Source organism: Protopterus annectens, chromosome 13.part0, assembly GCF_019279795.1.
Source record: "Protopterus annectens isolate FY-2018-M chromosome 13.part0, PAN1.0, whole genome shotgun sequence".
NCBI lineage: Eukaryota > Metazoa > Chordata > Ceratodontiformes > Protopteridae > Protopterus > Protopterus annectens.
The window spans coordinates 1,128,724,239-1,128,747,282 of NC_056747.1; the positions used below are offsets into that span (position 1 = coordinate 1,128,724,239).

At 39.9% G+C, this 23,044-nt stretch overlaps 1 protein-coding gene across 5 annotated transcripts in view; it reads left to right on the plus strand.

Moving 5' to 3' along the window:
- The window catches only part of ADAM11 (ADAM metallopeptidase domain 11), a 1,438,613-nt gene that overhangs the window by 1,153,688 nt on the left and 261,881 nt on the right, over nucleotides 1-23,044 (plus strand). The gene's annotated exons all lie outside the window — the stretch shown is intronic.

Here is a 23,044-nt window from a genome sequence, read left to right on the forward strand (position 1 = left end):
CCCACCTGTGTCCCTAAGTCTGTCATCACACTTTTGATGTTTAGTGTCCTGCCACCTATTTGGTAATTCATGGGTACATGTTTTTTTTTCCAAAGGGGATAACAATACATTTCTTGGCATTAAGCTTGAGCCCATGGCTCTGGCACCATGCGTCTGTTTCTGTAAGGCCCTTTTGTAGAATATCCACATCATCTTTTGGGATTCAATAATGGCTCCCAGTTTGCAGTCATCTGCAAACTTTGTTAGCCAGAGTCCCTTAGTGTTGGCCTGCACTTCAGAGAAGTAGATGCCAAACAAGAGTGGTCCCAGGACTGAACCCTGAGGTACTCCACTTGTCTGGAGCTGGATTTGGAGTCGGCTACTTTTACAGTCTGGGTTCTGTCAGTAAGCCAGTTGGCAACCCATCGAGTGACATAGGGATTTATGCCCAGCTTAGTAAGTTTATCTATGATTCCAGAGTGGGGGATGGTGTTGAAGGCCTTGGCGAGGTCCAGATAGGCTGTGTGGACAGAAGAAGTAAATCAGATTCAGGAGACAAGATCGGCCCTTCACAAACCCAAACTGGGTGGGGTCCAGTGTTTGAAGGTTGCCAATGTCTTTGTTTATAAGTTCCATGATAATGCGTTCCATGCCCTTGCAGATCGGGCTTGTCAGACTGATGGGACGGTAGTTCCTGGGATCCAAGGCGGATTCTCCCTTGTGGAGCGGGATAACTGTAGCTGTGCGCCACTCAGTGGGCACAAAGCCTGAGGTGAGGCTATGATTAAGCATGACACTTAGGTGAGGTGCCAGTTCATTTTGTAGTTCATGTAGTACACAGCCTGGGATGTCATCTAGTCCCATGGATGCTGTATTCTTAGCTTTGGAGAATGCGGTTTCTACCTGTGTGGCCATGATTATCGGAATTTGACAATCTTTTGGTATTGAGATGTGCCTTTTAGGGGGTGATAGGGGGGTGAAGTTGGCACTAAATCGATCTGCCAGGATATTGGCAATATCCTTGGGATCAGTATATTTAATGCCATTCTGTTGTAGCTCAGAACAGATCTGAGCATTGCCATTTAGATTCTTGACATAACTATAGAATGCCTTGTGGTTGTCTTTGGAATCTTTGGCAATTTTATTTTCATAACTAGCTTTTGAGGATTTTATGAGGGATCACAGCTTCTTACTGAGGCTGGTGAGGGAGTTTTTTGCATCCTAGGATTTTCCTCTTTTCTGCAACAGTTTCTTCCTTATGTTGTATAGTTTGTTTATAGCAGGGGACCACCAGATTGACTTCCTTTTTTTGGAGAAGAGCATCTTGGTTCTATTTGGGATGGCACGATTCATGCACGAGTGGATGTGCTCGTACAGTGCCTTAGTGTAGGATTCTGCAGTCGAATTTCCAGATCCCGTCTGTGTGGGTGTTGTGAAGTTTGTCACTTCTGACTTCAGTAGCATGAAGTTGGCTTTGGAGAAGCTTTTTAAGGAGGTTTCCTTACTGGGGGGTGTGGCTGGGATGTGGATGTCAACAGGTATTACTCTGGAATGTGGTTAGTAGATGTGTGTGTATGTCATGAAATCCTGATGTATAACTTCTCTAAAGTCATATATATAAATATTAAATATAACTGCCCATGTTTCTTTAATTTGAGATAATCTGTGAAAATGGTAGTACTTTTAACTAAGATATGTATAGGGCACAATTATTAATAGTTTTCAGTATACAATGGAAAACTTCACCTTCAAAGTTCATAATGTACTGCAGTGCAAAACACTTGTGTGTGACAAACCTGGTAGTTTACCAGTATAGCAGTAGCGTTGCAGATGACAACCCTGTCTTTCAGAATGATTATAGATATTTGAAGGGTTAGCAAGGGTGAATGGTAGAAAGCTGCTTATTTGGAGAGGGAAGGAGACATAATATTGCAAGCCGCCTGTATTAATACATACCTTACTCTTTGATAAAGAACTGACAATTACTCCTGGCACCCAAAACGCAGTACTTCTATACATCCTACACTATATAACAGCGTCTCAGTGTAGAGACACAGTCAAGTGGAGCAAAAGCTTTTGCGACCCTTCACAATTAACAATCAACATATGAAGAACATGGAAAAGCTCAGGGCCAGCCTGGTACACTATTGAGCCAGTTGGCATTGCTAATTTTTTTGTAAGGGGTCCCTGGCTGCAGTAAATGCAGAAAGTAGATAGCAATATTTGCACTGTACAGATAAACAAGAGCCTGCTGAGGCAGTGTGCGTGTGTGTTGAGCCATACAAAGCCAGCTTTAATAAAGAACAATAAATTGAGTGCTTTCATCCCTAAGTCAGAGACTTCACCAGAATGTTCAAAATCACCATTATCACCCTTAAATCAGACTGGTGTTAAGGTTATAAAGAATTGGTGAGATTTCATGGTAGCTGCTGCAGAAGGAATCATGGTCTCACTCCCAGACAATTGTAGACAGCAGGAAGGGTAAACAAACACTGAAGCAGTTGTTGTAATGGCTAAAATGTAAGTTTCTCAGTGGCAAACCAAAATCAAAGGCAAGGTAAAGAGGGCAGTGCTACATCACCACAAGAAGTAAGTCATATTTATTCCTGATATCAACAGCTATCAGACAAATCAAAAGCCAGCAGAGGACAATAACACCTGGAAGGAAGAACAACATGATTAATAATTTTAGTTAATTTAAATTTTAAATGTTTTTGCCCCAAGTGCTATTTATGAGGTTGTGCAACTCTAAGAAAAGGGAAAACTTGAGCATCTTTTTTTTTCTGAGTTGGGGAGAGATGGGGAGCCTAAATTCTCTAAGAAACATTTCTGACTCTCCTACTTGTCCTATTTATGTCCCAAACCCAATTCAGATCTTTTGATCTAGTAGTTCTGGTACTGTTTGTTTTGTGGATGTGCAAAAGGTTCATCAAAACAGGGTCCAGGCATGCTTTGTAGAGCTGGCAAAAATCACCTCTCAGAGCTCTGTATGATACTGAGTAAAGAGATGGGTGTTTGAGGTGATCAGTGTTGGATATTGTGTTTATTCCCTGTATTCTTTTTGTAAGGATCTTTTGTGGGCCTTCCAGTTGCTAAATGTGCCTGGTCAGGTACATACCGAGGGAGGGCAGTATCTATTATGGTTCTTATGAGGGCCATGTACAGTGGTTTGATGACCTCTCTGGACCTAGATGCCATGCCCTTAATTATAAGTTGAGCAGCATGCAAGGATTTTCTTACTACCTTGGACCCATGTTGGTTGAAGGCTAGGTTACTAGATCCTTGTGAAGTGAATCAACTTTTAGGGGTGTTTACTGATGATGTATTTACCCAGGGTGGCTGACTTCCCAAAAGGTGCTATAATGCATTTCCTGGTATTGAGTATTAAGTCATGGCTTTGGCACCAAGAGTTTGTTTGTGTTAGACCTACTGATCTTGGGGGACTTCAGTGACTGCTCCCAGTTTACAGTCATCTCTGAACTTGGTCAGACAGAAGCCATTGACATGGGCTTTGACATCCGAGAAGAAGATGCTGAAGAGAAATGGGCCCAGCACAGAATCCAGAGAGACTCCACTGGTGACCAGCCTCTTTGTGGAGGTGGCCCCACCAATCCTTAACTTTTGGGATTCCATGAGCCAGCTAGCTATCCATCGTGTTATAAAGAGGTTTATGCCTAGTTCCATAAGTTTGTTGACAATGTCGGCATGGAGTATTACATCAGATGCTTTAGCCAGATCTAGGTAGGCAGTTCAGGAGGCATCACAGGATGTTATCAGGTCCCACTGAGGCTGTGTTCTTGGCTATAGAAAGCTTAACCAGTACATGCTCGTAGTTATAGTTGGAGGAGTTATGTTTGAGGGTGTTTCTTGGGGGATGATTGGAGGTGAAGGGGTAAAGTTGGAAACTAATTTGTCCATTAACAGGTTCACTATATTGCCAAGCTGCGTGAATGTAGCACTTGAAACTGCCAGTTCAGCACATTGCTATGTGCAGTCCTTAAGGTTTCTGATTAGCTAAAGGTCTTATGGCTATCTTAGGCTATCTGAACCTCAAAGCTGGCTTTACTTGGCCTAATTAGTCCTCTTTATTGCCTGTTTAGTTTGATGAGAGAGTTTTTATCTTTATAGGAGCTACAATTCCCAATTATCTTTTTCTTTTGTTGTATATCCTGTTTAATTTGGGATGCCACCGGGGCAGTTTGTTTCTGGGGCTAGTCCTGGGCATGCTTATGGTACATACAGCAGCCATTGCTTGACATGGTTGTACAAAGTTTCTGAGAGCAACTCGGCAGAGGCTGCTAAGTTCTCTGGATTTGGAGGGACACTGAATTTTGGCAAACCATCACTCAATAAAAGATAGTATGCCTTGAAATAATTCCTAACTGTTAATGGGTTACTGAGTTGATTTTGATTTCAAAGAGGACAACTTTATGGTTGGAACAACCAGGGAGGATGACACATGGGAGGGAGGTGCAGTGTTCTTCCACATTTCTGAGTATGAGGTCCAATATGTTGGAGCCTTTAGTGGACATATTCATATTTGGTCAGGGGTATTTGTATTTACAAAGTCTAAGAATCTCTTTGCCTGTAGATCTGAGGCCCTGTAGAATTTCCAGTCTAGAGAGGGGTAATTGAAATTTCGCATGAGTAGGGTGTTAGATTGGATAGTAAGTGTCTCCAGTAGGTCCAAGTATGCATTGTGAGATTCTTTGGACATGTAGGGTGACCTATAGCTGGCTAGGATATGTTACAGGATTTTGTCTATGGCGATCTGCACATGGAGGAACTACAGCACTACATCTTGTTTGACCACCTTAGAGGTATGGTTGGTAACGATGTATATCAAGACACTTCCACCTTTAGCTCTTGTCTGTGCAGCTACTGGTCTAAAAGTGTGGAAGGCACTGAAACATTAAACCATGACTTGACAATTACGCAGGTGTCTATATTCTCAATTATGAGGAAGGCTTGGAGGAGTGTATTTTTTTTACTGTTATTTAGGCTCCTGATATTGAGCATTAACACCATGAGGCACAGATGAGTTGATTTTTCTGTTAGTAGGTTTGTCACTTTGGTATTGTCTAAAAAAGGCACTATGGGGTGGATAAAATTTTTGCCAGTATTTAAAAGCCTAGAGGAACAGGAGCAGATCATCTTGGCAAACCAATGTGGTCTGTTAATCATGTCCTCCCAAGCTGACAAATTTGGTTCCCCTTAGAATGACACCAGAAAGATAGCCAGTTGTTGAAATCAGTCATCTTTTTCTCATATTGTGGCATCATCCTTGTTGATGGTAATGTGCTGCTCAATGCTGTTCTCATGCCATCCTGAGACACATTGTCTGAAAGCTCCATAATGTATCTCTTCATATAGTCCAGAGAGGTACATCTCAGGTCGCTTACACCTATGTGGACTATGATGGAATCATACTGGTACCTGTGGTGTAATTACATAAGTATGGGAGTAATTTGGCAAATCCTGGCTCTAGAAAAGCAACTAACTACTACCTTCTCCTTGTTCAGCTTGATTAGACAATAAATATGTCTTATAGTGGAGTCCTGGAAAGTGTGTTTGCTTGTCTTAGAAGCTTAGTGTTCTGGGACTCATTGAGAGTAACTGTATATGTAGTGTTTGGTGTTGTTTTTTCTGAGTGCCTTTGGGCTTGCTGAGGCATAGCTTTGCCAATGGATGGTCTAGGTGATTTTTGTTGTTTAAGAAGATTGTTTTTTTAAGTGCCTCAGAATATGTTATTCTATGTATGTGTTGTGTGCTATGCAAGGTGGGTATTGTGTGCGTGGTTTTGGCAAACTGATGTGCGCTTGTATGGAAGAGTTTAGTCTCCAGTGTCATTGTGTGAGTACACTTCTCGCATACTGTGTTTGTTTCTTTAAAGATTAAGTGGCTGTCAGTAAACATGGGACAATTGCTACATTTATAGTCATATCCACCAAGCTGGTTACAGAGAAGTTAGGAAATTGCATATCCATGCTTGTCAGTCCTTTGATTGTTGAGCTACAAAGTGGAGTATTGGAGTTAGAAGGCTATTAAGGGTGCTTTGTTGGTGCAGACTAATAAGGGTGCTTTATTGGGACAGATTATGCTAAACAGTACTTAATTCTGTTATTTTAATGTTTACACAATATAGAATTCTACGAAGCCTATAGGTATTGCCACTCGATACCCAACTAGCTGATCTAAGCTTGTCGGCATGCAAAGTAGTTGCTCTATATTTACTGCTTTACAGGGTACAGTTTTATAGACAGTTCTGTAGGGAAAAATATACTGTTGGGGTGTTTGCTACTGTACAGGGCAATGCTAACCATCACTACACGGTCAGTACCTCTGTGCAATCATGACACATTTATATTGAAACACAGAAAAAAAACCCAGAAAACTAAATAATGAGACCTCTGGTCAGTAAAATGACTACACTATAGTGAAATGCACAAATAAAAGAAGGAAACATTTGTGATCACTCAAAATAACTAAAGCAAGTGCAGTTTAGCAAAGTACTTAGTTTACCTGGGTGGCACTAGACACAGGTAAAACACGTCTGAGGAGACAATATGCAGTAAAGAAGTTTTACTCAAGAAGAGCAATACTGGATTGTTGAATGGGAACTCATCATGGATCTGTAGAAAACAATGGGTAAGGAGAGTAATTAAATAACTTATACAACAGACAATAGTAATGAAAGGGGCAGGAGGGACTTTGGAAATCATATTACCATAGAGGGTGGAGGAAGGAAGAAGCAGAAGGGTATCTAATCAAATAAAACCAATACTGGAATTGTTTTAGAAACTTTAGCTTAATGTCTCAGTGGGGGGTGGGACAGACACAAAGAAAAGGGGAAATGAAGGCACTAGAATGTGACTTTAAGCAGGTAAATGATAAGCAGAATACAAAAAGATGTAGGAACAAACTGAAAAAAAAAAACACTGAAGCACAAATCCTGGAGCAGAAAAAGCAATACTCTCACTATTGAATTTCTGCTGCAGTTTAAGACACCACACTATGCAGAAATTTACCAGTAATACTGTTTATGGAAAAATGCAGTAATAAATAACTAACTAAGGCTCACGTGTGACAGTAGTTCACAGTCTTGCCACAACTGTGAATGTGAATGAAACTGTAAGACTAAACCCCACTTCTTCTTCTTTCGGCTTTTCCCGGTTAGGGGTCGCCACAGCGGATCACCTGTCCGCTTATGATTTGCAGTGGAGTTTTACAGTGTTGAGTTGCCAGCCCAGTGCCCAACCTTCCACAGAAGGCACACCCATACATGCACTCACACCTAGGGCCAATTTAGAGTGTCCAATCCACCTACAGCATGTCTTTGGGATGTGGGAGGAAACCGGAGCACCTGGAGGAAACCCACGCGACTACAGGGAGGACATGCAGACTCCACAGAGAAGGCACCTCAGCCTAGGATCGAACCAGGGAACCTCTTGCTGTGAGGTGACAATGCTAGACTAAAACCCACTGGTGTTTAAAATACAAATGGCTAGCCTTTTCGATTAATTCTACTTGTGGAGATAAAATTGCAGTATAATGTAGAAACATAATCTTCCCACAACTCCAAATTAAGCTACAAGATTAAGGTCCCAGAACAAACTGAAAATGCAAACAGATAACTTTTTGGGCTAAAACATGAAATAAAAAAAGCAGAAAAAAACTAAGACGTATCACCACACAGGTCACTGTAAGTTCAAATCAAATATTTATGCAGAATTGAAATAAAAGCTTTGTTTCTCTTTCCTTTTTGATGAAAAGCTTGTTACTCACAGTGCAGGACTTTCCTCATCTCTCCAAGGCTTGCATAAAAGACCCTGGGTGGGGGTAGCTCTGTGCTGTATACAGCGGGTTAGCTAGAGAGAGATCCAATTAAATAAAGCCAATATTGGAGGTGTTTCAGAAACTGTAGCTTAATATCGTAGTGGGGGGGCACAAAGAACATTAGAACAGAAGGCACCAGAATGTAATTTGAAGCAGGTAAATGATAAGAAGAATATAAAACTGTTGGAGCAAAACACACTGAAGCACAAATCCTGGAAATATATATATGTGTGGTGTGTGTGTGTGTGTGTGTGTGTGTGTGTGTGTGTGTGTGTGTGTGTGTGTGTGTGTGTGTGTGTGTGTGTGTTATCTCAACATAGGAAGGCAAGTCATTTCATGGCAAATGTATAGAAATGTGCAGATTAAAATGTATTCTTTGTAAGAACTATTTTTGATGCACAGGAAAAATAATTGGACAGGTTGCTAAACAAAAGTCAAACAGAACTGAATTACAAAAATAAATTATCAAAAATTAATGTATCCTAAAGACATAACAGAAACTATGATCTAGCTAAAAAACTATAAGATTATATCAATATATAACACTAACATAACAATTTTATTTGCTAATTTACATAAATAGAAATTAATAACAATATAACTAAGAATAAAAGCAGCAGTACAACTGTTTAAAAAGGTAAAGCACCAGGACATGACTGTACACCAGCTAAATGTCCCATAGCTTTTCAAATAATATGTTGCCCTACATGTATTAGTTATCCAGTTTGTCTGTTATTCAAGTTCAGAAACCGGGAAGTTATTTTAATTTAACCTAAATTATGTTAATGTTAAAGTAGGGTGACATTTCAACAAATATATTTACTACACTGCTGGTTTCATAAGACTTTATTGCAAAACAGCAGCTGTAGCAATAAATATATATTTATCAAATAATAAGCATCGTAGTATCATAGTAGAATACTTGGCTGTCGATCCAATGGTCCTTTTTAAGCCTAACCATGCTTCCCAATAAGAAGCGATAGGTATTGCTTCCTAAGTGTTTTATGTGGGTATATATACTTGGCATGGGTCGCCATGCAGTTACAAGCTTCTTCTGTCTAATAGAGGCAAAGGTGCCATACCAGTGGTATATTTATGGCCCCCATCCAATAATTCATGTTTTGCTTGAATAAGTGCAGGGACAAACTGTGCTTCACATGGAAGGAAGGCCTGTTCCAGAGAGGGGGAGCATTTGAGACCCATACTTGTCCCTCTAGCTTATCCTATTTATGTTACAGGCAATGTTTAGGTCCCTATATTGAGTGTTCCTGATGCTATTTGTTCTGTAGAAGTGCAACAGGTCCATTAGGGGTAGATTGGAGGATGCTTTTTAGGCCAGGCATAGGTCAACTCTCGGCATCCTGCAGGAGACCAGCTATAAGGACAAGGCTTTGAGTTGATCTGCATAGGATTTGTTTTCCACAGAATTTATTCTTTTTATGAGGAATCTGTGCAGGCACTGCAGATGTTGCATATGCCTGACCAGGTGCATACTGAAAGGGATATTGTACTCAACAATTGGTCTTATGAGAGCAGAGTATAATGGACTGATGAATTCCTTGGATCTACATTCCATACCCCTGCTTATAAGTTGTGCAATACAGAATGATTTCCTCACTACAGTAGTGATGTGAATGTCAAATGCCAAATTACTGTCTATATGTATTCTCAAATTCCTAACTAGAGTGTTGTCTTAAGGGTGCATTGTTAATGTAGTAGTTTCCTAGTGTGGCTATGTTTCCAAAAGATACCATGATGTACTTTTTGGCACTGAATTTTAAACCATGACTCAGACACCAGTTATTAGTCTGTGTCAGGTTTTCCTGGAGGATTAGACCCATTATAGAATACAACGCCCCATTTGGTATGTACCTCTCAAGACATCTGCAACAACTGGAAAGGCCGCAGAAATACCTCACTAAAAGAATCACAGGCCTAAAGCAGATGCCCTATGCTGACCGTCTAAAAAAACTCCACCTATACTCTCTCGCATACAAGGCCATGTCAAACCCAGAGCTGTTGGACATGCTACACTTAAAGAAATTCCAATCCCTCAGAGACACACGCTCCAGGGATCTAAACCTTGTCATCACAATGAACAAAACATGCTGGAGGAATAGGTTCCTGACCCAGAGACTCCCTAGACTCTGGGATAGACTGCCCATACATGTCAAGCAGAGTGCCTCTCTGGCCCTCTTCAAAAGGAACCTTGATGATTGGATGGGAGACAGGAAATTCACCCCGGGGATCACGTCAGTCACCCTGCTAGACAGGGGTCCAGGGAAGTAAATACTGTGGGAAGAAATAGCCAGGGAATTGTTATGGCTAGGCTTGTATAGGCCCTAGGGCTGATAGCCTAGTACCAGCTTATGAACCTATGTCAGTATCTTAGGTGGATTCAGTGACTGCACCCAATTTGCAATCTTCTGTGAACTTGGTCAGCTAGAGACCTTTGATGTTAGCCTTGACCTCAGAGACGTAGATCCCAAACAGGAGCGGCCCTAGCATGGAGTCCTGAGGCACTCCACTACTAACTGGTCGTTTTGTGGAGGTAGAGTCCCCTATTCTAATTTCTTGAGTCCTGTCTGTAAGCCGTCTGGCTATCTAGCTGGTAATGTAGTGATTTATACCTAGTTTAGTGAGCTTTTCTACAATGCCTAAGTAGAGTATTGTGTAAAATGCCTTGGCCAGGTCGACATACGTAGTATGCACTATTTTGCCCTCATCCATTGCTTTGGTGACATTCTGGAAGACATCCATCAGGATGAGTATAATAGAACTGCCCTAGAGAAATTTGAACTGACTTGGGCTGAATGTTTGTAGGTTACCTATGTCATCATTTAGGATATCCATAATTGTTGTTTTATTCTGCTCAGGGGCATGTGGCAGGGAGAGGAAGGTAAAATTGGAGCTACATTTGCTGTCCAGGTGGTTTGCTATAGCGTCTGGCTCCATATAGGGGCCATCATTTACAATTAATTTGGTACATTGCTGTATATTGCCTTTGAGGTTACAGACATAGTTTAAAAAAGTTTTGTGATTGTCCTTAGTCTGGGAGGCTGATTTTACCTAAGTTTTTGCATTGGTAGACTAGATTAGAATCAGAGTTGCTTGTTAATTTTTAAAAGGGATTTTTTAACTTGCTGGGCATTGTACCTCCTAATTTCTGCCAAGAAATGTATTCCTTTTGTTGTACAACCTATTGATGTTGGATTTCACTAGGGTGGCATCTTTTTTTGAGTTGATCCTGCACTTAATCTGGGTAGGTACATCTGTCTCTGTGCAGCTGTTAATGTGATTATACACGGTTTCTGTGAATTATTCCACACAGGGAACAATGTTCTCAGAGTTCAGGGGAGGGCATGACATTTTGCCAGAGTGTCACTTAGTAGTAAGATGTTTGCCCTAGAGTAATTCCTAAAAATTCCATGATTAGTCAGTGTCCCTGGTTTTACCTTTACATCTACGGAGACAGTTTTATGGTCAGACTTGAATAGAGAGGACATTTTACTAGGGAAGGTGCAATGTTCTACAATGTTTATGAGGGTCATGTCAAAGATGTTTGTACCCTTAATGGGATTATGCATTTTAGGGGTTGTATATGATTCTCGGTTTATACTGGGGTAGTTAAAGTCACCCATGAGTGTGTTATGTTGAATGTGAAATGTTTCAAGTACATTTAAGTATGTATTATGGTTTTCATGGGTCACAGAGGGGACTTATAGCTTGCAAGGGTATGGCTTCGGAATTTATCTAGGGTAATTTTGATGTGCCAAAGCTCATGCTCATCATATTGATGGACCAGCCCTGAGGTCTGTCTATTTTTAATGTATGTCATGACACCTCCACCTTTTGTCCCTTCCTGTGCAGTAGATGGTCTAAATGTTTGAAAGTATTGTAGCCCTGTACCATTGGAGTGTTGTCCATGGATTTAAACAATGTCTCAGTAACTACATCTACATTCTCAATGGTGAGGAGAGACTGCAGGAAATGGAGTTTCATGTTTGGACTCCTGACACTGAACAGTAACACCTTCAGATTTTCCTGGGCTAGTTTCGCTACTGTATGTTGGCAGGTTTATGAGGCTGGCAATGCCTAAAAAGGGCAGTATGGGAGTGGACAAGGTTTTAGCCAGTATTTGAAGTCCCAGAGGGGTGAGCAGCATGGTCTGTCGATCATATCTTCCCAGGCTGACGAATATTGTACCCCTTCAAATGACACCATACGCTTAAGCTGATTGTTAAAGTCAATTATTTTCTGTTCATATTGTGGCATCATCCTTTGAGAAGATGGAATGCTGCTCAGTGTTAGGCTCATACCAGCCTGGAACACATAGTCTGAGAGCTCTGTCAACTCTGTCTTCATGTAATCCAGGGAGGTAAGTCTCAGGGCATTTATTCCCACATGGACCATGACTGAGTCATACTGGTATTTATGGTTCAGTGACCTAAGTGCATGCATGACCTGATGAATCCTGTCCCCAATCAACAGTTGGTCGTGATTTTGTCCTTCATTAGCTTGTTGAGCGGGGCATCTATGTGTCTCACAATGGAGTCTTTTATGACCAGAATATTGGGTTGTGTGGTGGTGTGTCTTATGGGCTAAGAAGATGACACAATGGGATGTGACTGTGTCACATTGGGTGCTGAATTTGTGGAATGCCCTTGAGGTTGCTGAGGATACATTTTGTGCAGTGTCTGGGAGGTCTTTATGGTTTGGGGAGATTTCATTTAAGAGCCTCAGCATATGTAGGTCCATGTATCTGGTCCATACTATTTGATATTGGTGTAGTGCATGTGTTACTGACAACCAATTTGTTATTATAAGTGCTTGTATGTGACAGCCTTGCCTCCAATGACATGAAGTACCTATATCTGTCATGCACCATATCAGTTTGTTTAAGAATTATGTGGCTGTCAGTAAATATGAGACAATTGTTACATTGCCTCAGGCCACCCATATCCACCAGGTTGGCTGCAGAGATAGCAAGGAAGTGCATGTCCATGACTATTGATCTGAACCATATTTGGGTTCTACAAGGGAATGGTACAAGAGGGTTTACGGCTGGCTAACTTGGCTGCTGCATAAATGTAGACTACAGTCAGGACTATCTAAGACCAGATTTGTGATTGGGTGCTCAAAGTAATTACTCTTTGCATAACTAAGTACTGTGGAAATTTCAGTGGTAGTTTTATATGGAAAATTTCAATTCTATGTTCCTGCATATAGACTGGGCACTGCTAACTGCCGCTGTGTGGTGAACAATGTTGCACAAATGCTACAGAGACTGTGAAAAGTGGCTAAACAAAACAAATAGCCTCTGACCAATCAGGCAGTCTCATCTAAAGCCCTCCTGTGTGATTTACAGCACAGACAGATCAGGCTACCTTTTACTGTCAATAGAAATGCAGTCCCAGGCCTTCTCACTACAGTAAGCCCAAGATGAATTTAAACAGCACACTCAAACTAGCTAGAAACACACACTTTTAAAATAACTACAGTACAGAGAAACCAGCAGCAAGGTCAGTGAAAAGAAGTGGCACTTTACACTGATAAAAGGCAGAAAATATGATGCAAAATTTGGAAATACTGCAGCAGGACAATAAATTTCTTATAACAGTAAAAAAATCAATTTAAATTACTTATCTGTCCAAGGATGGCAAACCAAGTATTTGTGAGCTCTGTGGAAGTGTGAGTAAAATTTCCATAAAACTTGGAAAAGTGCAGATAATTGCCTGGTTCATGGCAATATTTAATAATTTTTAGCATGATGTCACTTTCGAACATCAAAGATTTAATAAAAGTATCATAAAATCCTAAGGCAAGAAGTTTATTTTTTATTGTAACCAAGAAACATTCCACAGAAAATTTGGAAATGTCTGACAAAGCCATTCTGAAAAATATAACAACTAAAATTGAAACATAAAAGTGAGTCAAGCAATGAGGCGGTGTAAAAAACTTTTATTAAAATTACCAGTTAAGCACTTTCACAGTTGAGACACTGCTTCATCATCTGATGAAGCAGTGTCTTAATTGTGAAAGCGCTTATGTGGTAATTTTAATACAAGTTTTTTTATACCGCCTCAATGCTTGTTTCACGTTTATGTTTTTTTGGACATATTTCTTGGTTGTAAGTGAATCATTTATCCTTAGTGCCACAATTATTGTTGGTTGCTAATTGCTTTTCATCCTTTTTTATTTAAATATATTACTTGCAGTGCAAGCTGTGGGTTAAAACAAATACAAATATTATAACACTATTTCGTAGTAGTTTTAATTCCAAAATATTTAACAAACATTGTGTCATGACATTTTCTGTATAAACATGCTAGAGTAATGTTTTTCTTATCTAAGACTGGAGTGTTTCTTAAAAGAATTTGCAAATTAACAGCTTCATCACGTTAGTCAGATTAAATCATCTTATCTTAGAATACTTAGGAAGATGTTTCTCACTGAAACTTGTCAATCCATTGTAACTAAAGACTGAAGAATGGCATATTTTATAGAAATGAGCACAACAAATCAAGATGAAGTAGAAAAAGACATTTTGGAAATGCAGAAAAATACGAATCACTGTCAGATTGACCACGTAGATAGCACACTCAGAAAAAAGTCTTCTGTTACATACCTTAGCTGTAAAGTGAGTGACACCTGATATCAACTATGGTGGTACTCTCCATGATGGAAATGCCCAGTGATTTAAATTTGGTAGAATTGTACATTTAAGAGAATTATTAAATGTGGACTTTTGTTATTCTTATTTCCAGTGTATTACTAGTGTAGTACCCTACAAAAAAGTCTACCAAAGCCAAATTTGAGGTAAGTTTAGCCTCCCAGGGCAGAGCTCATTGTAAATGGAGCCAGATATACTGAACCAGAAAATACAGCAAACCTCATGGCTGATACATTCAGCTCCAACTTTACCCCTCTCTCCTCCTCAACCTTCCCTCAGTAAATATCATCAATTATAACTCCCCCTACTATCACTAGGGAACAGGTCCTTCATGATCCCTCTAAGACCAAGAACACTGCATCAGTGGGCCCAGACAGTATCTCAGGATGGCTTCTAAATAGCATGAAACATGACCTATCAGTACCTCTGGAATTACTATTTATCTGTAGCCTCCAAACAGGCTTATTGCCTCATGAATGGAGAACAGCAACAGTCATCCCTCTGCACAAAGGTGGGTGGGTCATCTATAGACCCTGGAGACTAGATATCCATAAGCCACACTAGTCTCATATGCAAAGGCATAGAAAGAATTATCATGGAAATGATCAATAATGACATAAGAAACCTCCAGGCACTGGACAGAACCCAGTTTGGTTTCATCAAGGGCAGGTCATGCCTGCTTAACCTGGTGGACTTCTTTGAGAAAGTAATTAAAGCAATGGATGATGAGGAGAAAAATGGTTCACACTGTCTACCTTGACCTGGCCAAGGCATTTGACACAATACCCCTCTTGGGCATTGTTGACAAAATCATGAGGTTAGGTACAAACTCTTATGTCACCTGGTGGACGGCCAACAGGCTCACAGACAGGACCCAGGAAGTTAGAGTTGGGGATTCCACATCTGCAAAGAGGCCAGTCATAAGTGGAGTCCCGCAAGAATCATTCTTGGACCATTCCTTTTTGGCATTTACTTCTCAGAAGTCAAGGCCAATATCAGTGGTCTGTGGCTGACTAAATTTGCAGATGATTGCAAATTAGGAGCTGTCATTAAATCCCACACTGACACAAATGTTCTCCAGGAGGGACTGGCACAGACAAAGAACTGGTGTCAGAAACATGGACTAAAACTAAAGGCCAAGAAATGTATAACAGTGTCCTTTGGGAGGTCATCCATCCCTGGTAACACCCCTTAAAGTTGACCCAGTCATCAGGGACTTAGGGACATACATAGATAGTAATCTAGCCTTTGACCATCATATGTCTACAGTAGTGAGGAAGTCATTCTATGTTGCACAACTTATAAACAAAGGTGTGGCATCTAAGTCCAAGGAAGTCATTGTTTCACTGTATTTGGCATTCATCAGACTTATCACTGAGTACAATGCTCCATTGGCATGTACCTAACCAGGCATATCCAACAATTGGTACATCCACAGAGGTTCCTCACTAAAAGAATACAGGGCATAAGTCAAATGTCCTATGCAGACCGCCTCAAGGCCCTATCCATGTATTCTGTCTCCTACCGGCTTTTGGGGGGAGATCTATGCCTGGCTTACAGAGCGTTGTCAGACCCCACTCTGATGGACCTCCTGCATATCCACAAAACAAACAGCATCAGAATTTGCTGTTCTAAAGACTTAAACCTTGCCTGTGATATAAATAGGACCTGATGGAGAGAAAGGTATGTATCCCAGAGACTACCCCGTCTATGGAACATGTTCCCCATCCATGTGAAGCAGAGTTCCTGCCTAATCCAATTCAAGTACAACTTGGACAATTGGATGGGGAACCAGAAATTCATCCCTGGTTTGGCACCTATGTCTGTAATGGACACGGGCAACCTGTAAATGGTTCATCTCCCAGGCCCCTGCTTACACTTACCAAGGGTATCAGAACTTGTGAGAAATTTGGTATGCATGGCTAGGTTTAAAAAGGCCCTTATGGTCGTTAGCCTAATAAACACATATGAAAGACACAAAAGTTGATTATTTTTGATTAGTAATCACCATACGATGGATACTAATTTACTGGAACCAAAGTGTACCAACTTCTTTTATGTTACAGGAGTTGGGGATTTATTTTCTAGACACATCTATTTATTTATTCCCTTTGTTTGCCAGGATACTCAGACTGAGCAAAAAAACAATTTCCCAACAGAGAACCGCAGAGAAATGCTCCAGAGATACAGCCAATATATAATCAAGTAATCAGACCCAAACAGTGAGATGGTGAAATACTTGTTCCCCCTTCCTCCCAGTCTCAACAGGTGTTCCCAAAGGTTCTGTACTTCGACCCTTGCTATTCAACATATACATAAATAACCTTTACAATGTTACATCTCCATTCACAATGATTCAATATGCAGATGATATTGTAATCATTTTCTCTGCCCCTCCGTACAACAACTGAAGTCTATTTCTCAGGAATCCTACTCAGCAGTAGTACAGTGGATAGAAAACAATCACCTTGTTAGATACTTCTCCTTTTAAAACCAGTTTTCAAAACTCAAATAGTTTTCCCATTTCCTCTGTTCAAAACATTAAACTTGTCCAAGATTCTAACACCAAACGATGCAGTGCAACAGTACATGATAAGCTCAAGTTTGGTATTCATATCAATAATGTCATAAAGAAAACTCACCAAAAGCTTGGAGCTGTATAAACAGCCAAGCCATTTCTCACTGGCCTAGGTCATAAACCTGCTGCATGTGCTTATCTCCTACCAAAACTCCTAGACATTGCTGCCCCTATCCGTACTAACTTCCACAACAGCCTACTAGGAAAACTAGAACAATGTTTCAATAAAATAGCCAAATTCACTATTAATTTGCCAGACAGATTCCATTAATGCCTTGAACAGGCAAAAATAAACTGGATAGAATTCTCAAACTATCCTGAATTTATTGAGCTAAAAATTTGCTTGTGACATACTTAACCAGACTACATCAGTACCAACACAGGGATCAATGACCTCTGCCTGTTTATGGAACTTGTATTTAATAAACAATTTGTTTACCTTTGGGGGTCAGTACTTTATAAAAAGACTTCTGGGACTGTGATAGGGATGGCTTGCACTCCCATCTTTACTAATATTATGTTATGCTATTGGAAATTAATCCACAATTTTGAGGTTAAATACGAACCCTTTCTCAAAATGTACTCTAGGTTTTTGGATGACATCATGTTGTTTAGCAAGACACAGAGGACATTCTCACAGAGTGCATTGAATATCTGGAGGCTTTCACTGGGTTTTGGAGTTCACATACAAAGTAGAAGATTTTGATATCACTTTTTTAGACATTTATTATTACAAGAATGTGTAGAAGGGTTGCTATTAGTCTGACCTATACAGGAAAATTATTTTTTCCTAACAGTTATCTGTATTTTAATAGTGCACACAATTTTGCTCAGAAAAAAGCATTGTAAAAGGGCAGTATATACATCTCTCTAGGTTGATCTCAGAAGAGGAAAATATTTTCTGCACAGTGTGATTCCCCTGAGAACAATGTTTGTCTCGAGGAAGCACCTCCCTCCTGCCCCAAGCTACTTGATGGAATGTTGATCATGGTTAAATCTGATAGGGATGGCAAATAGGCACCTATTTGGAGTAAATCACTAGAGGGCAGAATTCAGAACAAGACTGATTTTTTTCTAGAACCATGGTTCTGCAACATTCTATTGATGCAATGGGGCTGTGGAACATTATAGTGAAGAACTGTAACTTGGTTATTAATAATACACTGATCTCCAGAAACTGGGATCAGCTCCCAGTTTCACTTACAAATCTGCTTATAACATCAAAGACATATTGAATGTAACAATGCTAAGTAAACCAATAATGGAAGAATGGCTACGTGTCATGCTTGTTCCTACTTTTATATCTGAAGGACCAAATGTGACTCTGTAAAATTATGTGAAAGTAATACTCTGTGCAGGTAGTTTCAACTGTAGTACTAGTGGTGTCTCTATTGCCCTATGTTTACATTGCATTTTATCACAGTAAACCAGAGCATAGACTGAATAAATAACTATATGAACATCTTAGAAGTATCAGGAAGGGTGAAAACAGCAACGCACTATTTAAGCACTCCTTTGTGTGCAAACATTTAAAAACATTTTTTATATTTGAGAGTGTAGACAAATGCAATAGCGGCTGGAATTGGGAAACTTTACTGTTTTTTTTACAGAAGCATCTTTATTGAATTATCACTTGTGACATAGGTAATCATACATTTATATAAATGAAAACAAGCCTTATTGACATATTTTCAGTTGCAACTATAGATCGCATATAATCTTCTGTACATTCATGGTCAGTCAAACATTGCATAGCTCATTCGATTCCTGCCTTCCCTTAAACCTCATTCCTTCTCCAAACATTGTTCTTCAGGTATTGTTTCCACAATTCCCATTTTTTCTATGTAATTTACTCCTATACCTCAAAACGGAGACTCGACTGACTTAGAGAAACCAAACAAAACCAATAAACGAAAAAGTCAGTACGAGGAAAACCGCAACCACGCAAACACAATGTAACCGCTAGAACTCTTCTTTATTAACGTTGACACAGTATACATTAACGTTTTCGTCATTCCACTTGCTTGACTTCATCAGATAATAAAGATGTGAACAGACCCAACTTAAATAGTCATAAGAACAATAAATCAATTGAACAGTCATAGAATAATAAATCAATTAAACAATTAATCCTTAAAAGGGCTACTACTACTCTTTTAAAATACTTGTTGTTGTAAATACTTTATACAGAATAAAAAAGTTTTTTTAAAAGTTATAATTAAAAATATATAATAGTCTTAATAAATATTCATTTAACAAAAATTTAGTTTATTTGAAATTAAGACTATTATACTAATATTACATATGACTAATAATTTTCCTTTTCCAAGGAATCATAATATGATAAAAACTCAAATAATCCTCATCATATTCTCCTAGCTCTTAACTTAAGTAGTGGGATGATGGAAATTGTATCGTTTAAACCTGGAAACCTGTTGGCTTCTAATGTTATCTGCCAACAGGTTTCCTTATGTTCAAGTTTTGTTTCCCAAGGTCCCCCCCTGTTGTCCCGAACCATCACCTCAAGGACAAAAAATTGAAATTTAGCCATAGGACATGCTGAAGAATGGGCATTGTTGGAGTTATTCTTAGAAATCTCATAATTATGTTAATAAATTCTCCTCTTAAGAGATCTTTCCGTTTTGCCAACATAAAATGCTTGGCATTGTTGGCATGTCACCAAGTATATAACTCCCGGACTGTTACAATTAGAATAGACAGTTGCCCTAATCCATCTATTTCTAGCAGGTAGATAGATTTGATCAGTATTAGAGATGTATCCACACTGTGAGCAAGATCCACACTTATAGGTGCCCTTGCGTTGATTAAAAAACCTGTTGGTAACTGGTTCAAATTCCAATATTTTCTTAATGTTGTTCCCCCTTCTATATACAGTATTTACCTTTTTGTCTTTAAGATTACTTAGATCTGTTATGTCCCGGAAAGTTTCCCACTCCTTTGTTATAATATTTCTAATAGTGCCAGAATTGGCATTATATTCGGTTATAAAAGCTTTATTATACCCTAAATCATAATTTCGCTGCCTGTCCCATCCTATCCTTTTTTAAAGATCCCACTTCCAATTATTTTATCTCTGTTACTATTTTCACTACTTCTAGTCTTCTTCTTCTTCTTTCTCTTTCAGCTGCTCAGGTTAGGGGTTGCCATAGCGGATCATCTGTTTCCATTTCTTCCTGTCCTCTACATCTTGTTCTGTCCCACCAACCACCTGCATGTCCTCTTGCACCACATCCATAAACCTTATCTTAGGCCTTCCTCTTTTCTTCTTACCTGGCAGCTCCATCCTTAGCGTCCTTCTCCCAATATACCCAGCATCTGTCCTCAGCATGTCTAAACCAACACAATCTCACCTTTCTTGCTTTGTTTCCAAACTGTCCAACCTGAGATGACCCTCTAATACTAATTTCTAATCCTGTCCATCCTTGTCACACCTAATGCAAATCTTAACATCTTTAACTCTGCCACCTCCAGGTCTGACTGCTGTCTTTTTCTCAGTGCCACTGTCTCCAACCCATATAACATAGCTGGTCTCACTACCATTTTGCAGACCTACCCTTTCACTCTTACTGGTACCCATCAGTCAAAAATCACTCCTGACACGCTTCTTCACCCACTTCACCCTGCCTACATAATCTTCTTCAACTCTCTTCAACATTCACCATTATTCTGAACTGTTGATCCCAAGTATTTAAACTCATTCACCTACAAAAGTTCCACTCCCTGTATCCTCACCATTCCTCTCTCCTCCCCCTCAGTCACACACATATAGTCTGTCTTAGTCCTGCTGACATTCATTCTTTTTTTCTCTAGAGCATGTCTCCACCTCTCTATGGTCTTCTCAACCTGTTCCCTACTCTCACTACAAATCACAGTGTCGCCCGCAAACATCACACTCCACTGTGACTCCTATCTGATGTCGTCTGTCAACCTTTCCATTACCATTGCAAATAAGAATGGACTCAGAGTTGATCCTTGGTGTAATCTCACCTCCATCTTGACTGCATCTGTTACTCCTGCTGCAGACTTCACTACTGTCAGACTGCCCTTGTACATATCCTGTACCACTCTTACATACTTCTCTGCCACTCCCGACTTCCTTATACAATAGCACAACTCCTCTCTAGGCACCCTGTCATATACTTTCTCTAAGTCCACAAAGACACAATGCAGTTCCTTCTGACCTTCTCTATACTTCTCCATCAACACTCTCAGAGCAAACATTGCATCTGTAGTGCTCTTCCCCACCATGAAACTGTACTGCTGCTCACTAATCATCACCTCCCATCTTAATCTAGCTTCCACTACTCTTTCCCATAACTTCATGCTGTGACTGATCAGTTTTATCCCTCTGTAGTTACTACAGCTCTGCACATCATCCTTATTCTTAAAAATTGTTACCAATACACTTATTCTCCACTCCTCAGGCATCCACTCACTTCCAAAGATTTCATAAACAATCTGGTTAAAAAAAAACACTGCCATCTCTACTAAACACCTCCATTCTTCCACAGGTATGTCATCTGGACTAAGCCTTTCCATTCTTCATCCTCTGCAGCTCTGTTCTTACTTCCTCCTTGCTAATCTGTTTCACTTCCTGATTCACTAACCCCATATCATCTAACATTCTCTTTCTCTCTCTCTCTCTCTCTCATTCTCTTCATTCATCAGCCCATCAAAGTACTCTTTCTATCTCCTCAACACACTCTCCTCGCTTCTGAGTATATTTTTCTCATTGTCCTTTATCACCCTAACCTGCTGCACATCTTTCCCAGCTCAGTCCCTCTGTCAAGCCAATCAGTGCAGGTCCTTTTCTCCCTCCTTAGTGTCCAACCTTTCATACAACTCAACATATGCCTTATCCTTAGCCTTCGCCACTTCTCTCTCTACCATATGCTTCATCTCCTTGTACTCCTGTCTACTTTTCTCATCTTTCTGGCAATCCCACTTCTTCTTCACCAACTTCTTCCTCTGTATACTCTCCTGTACTTTCTCATTCCACCACCAGGTCCACTTGTGTTCCTTCCTCTGTCCAGATGTCACACCAAGCACCTTTCTAGCTGTCTCCCTTACCACCTTCACTACTTCTGGTGCAGTTAGTTTTGACTTTAATTTCCATTTTCTAGTAATTGCGTTTTTTGGCAACCACTCAGCAAGGCCTTACTATATCTAAGCAGTTCCGATTCTGTATCACAGCTCAAAAAATAATTCACTTAGTTGTACCAATTTGCTTTCCCAGTATTTCTGACAGGGAAGTCTGCATGGAATTTTTAAAGTCTGCCAACTCATTACAATCCCAAAAAATATGTTGCCAGTTACCTCTTTCTTCCCCCACCACACTTCTAACATTTGCAAGCTACGTAAGGAAAAAATTCTTTGGAATCTGCTTTGGGTATAAACATACTCATGCAAACACTTACAAGCAAAGATCCTACATCTTGTAGATGTTGTTGCATGTTTGGGAACCATATATATATCCTGTTGCTGTTTCATTGTGAATTGCATATCTAATCTCTCTTCCCAATCCTTTCTAACCTCCTCTGATTGATTCCTATAGTTATCATGCAATATTTTATATTCCCTACTAATTATCCCCCTTTTTAACAGCAGCTTCTGTTCTAGATTCAACTAAAACCTCTACCAGTGCTGGTCTTTTACTTAGGATCCCCATTCCTTTTTTTGCATATACTTTGATATCAGTCCTTGGTAGGAAAGGCAATCTCTAGCCTGCAGTCCAAATTAATTCTAGGCCTCATCCCATTCTGTTACCCTTAGCTGTCTAATTATTTGCTCCCCGTACCTTGATACCTTTGCCAGTATTCCCCAGTAAATTCCAGCCTTCTCTTGCCTATTCTGTGTACCCCTGATTGCAGTCATCCTTATTGGCAGAACCTCCTTTCTCCATTCCCATGTTGTCTTAGTTCTTAGAGTACTTTCTGCTACTTTGTAATATTCTGTGT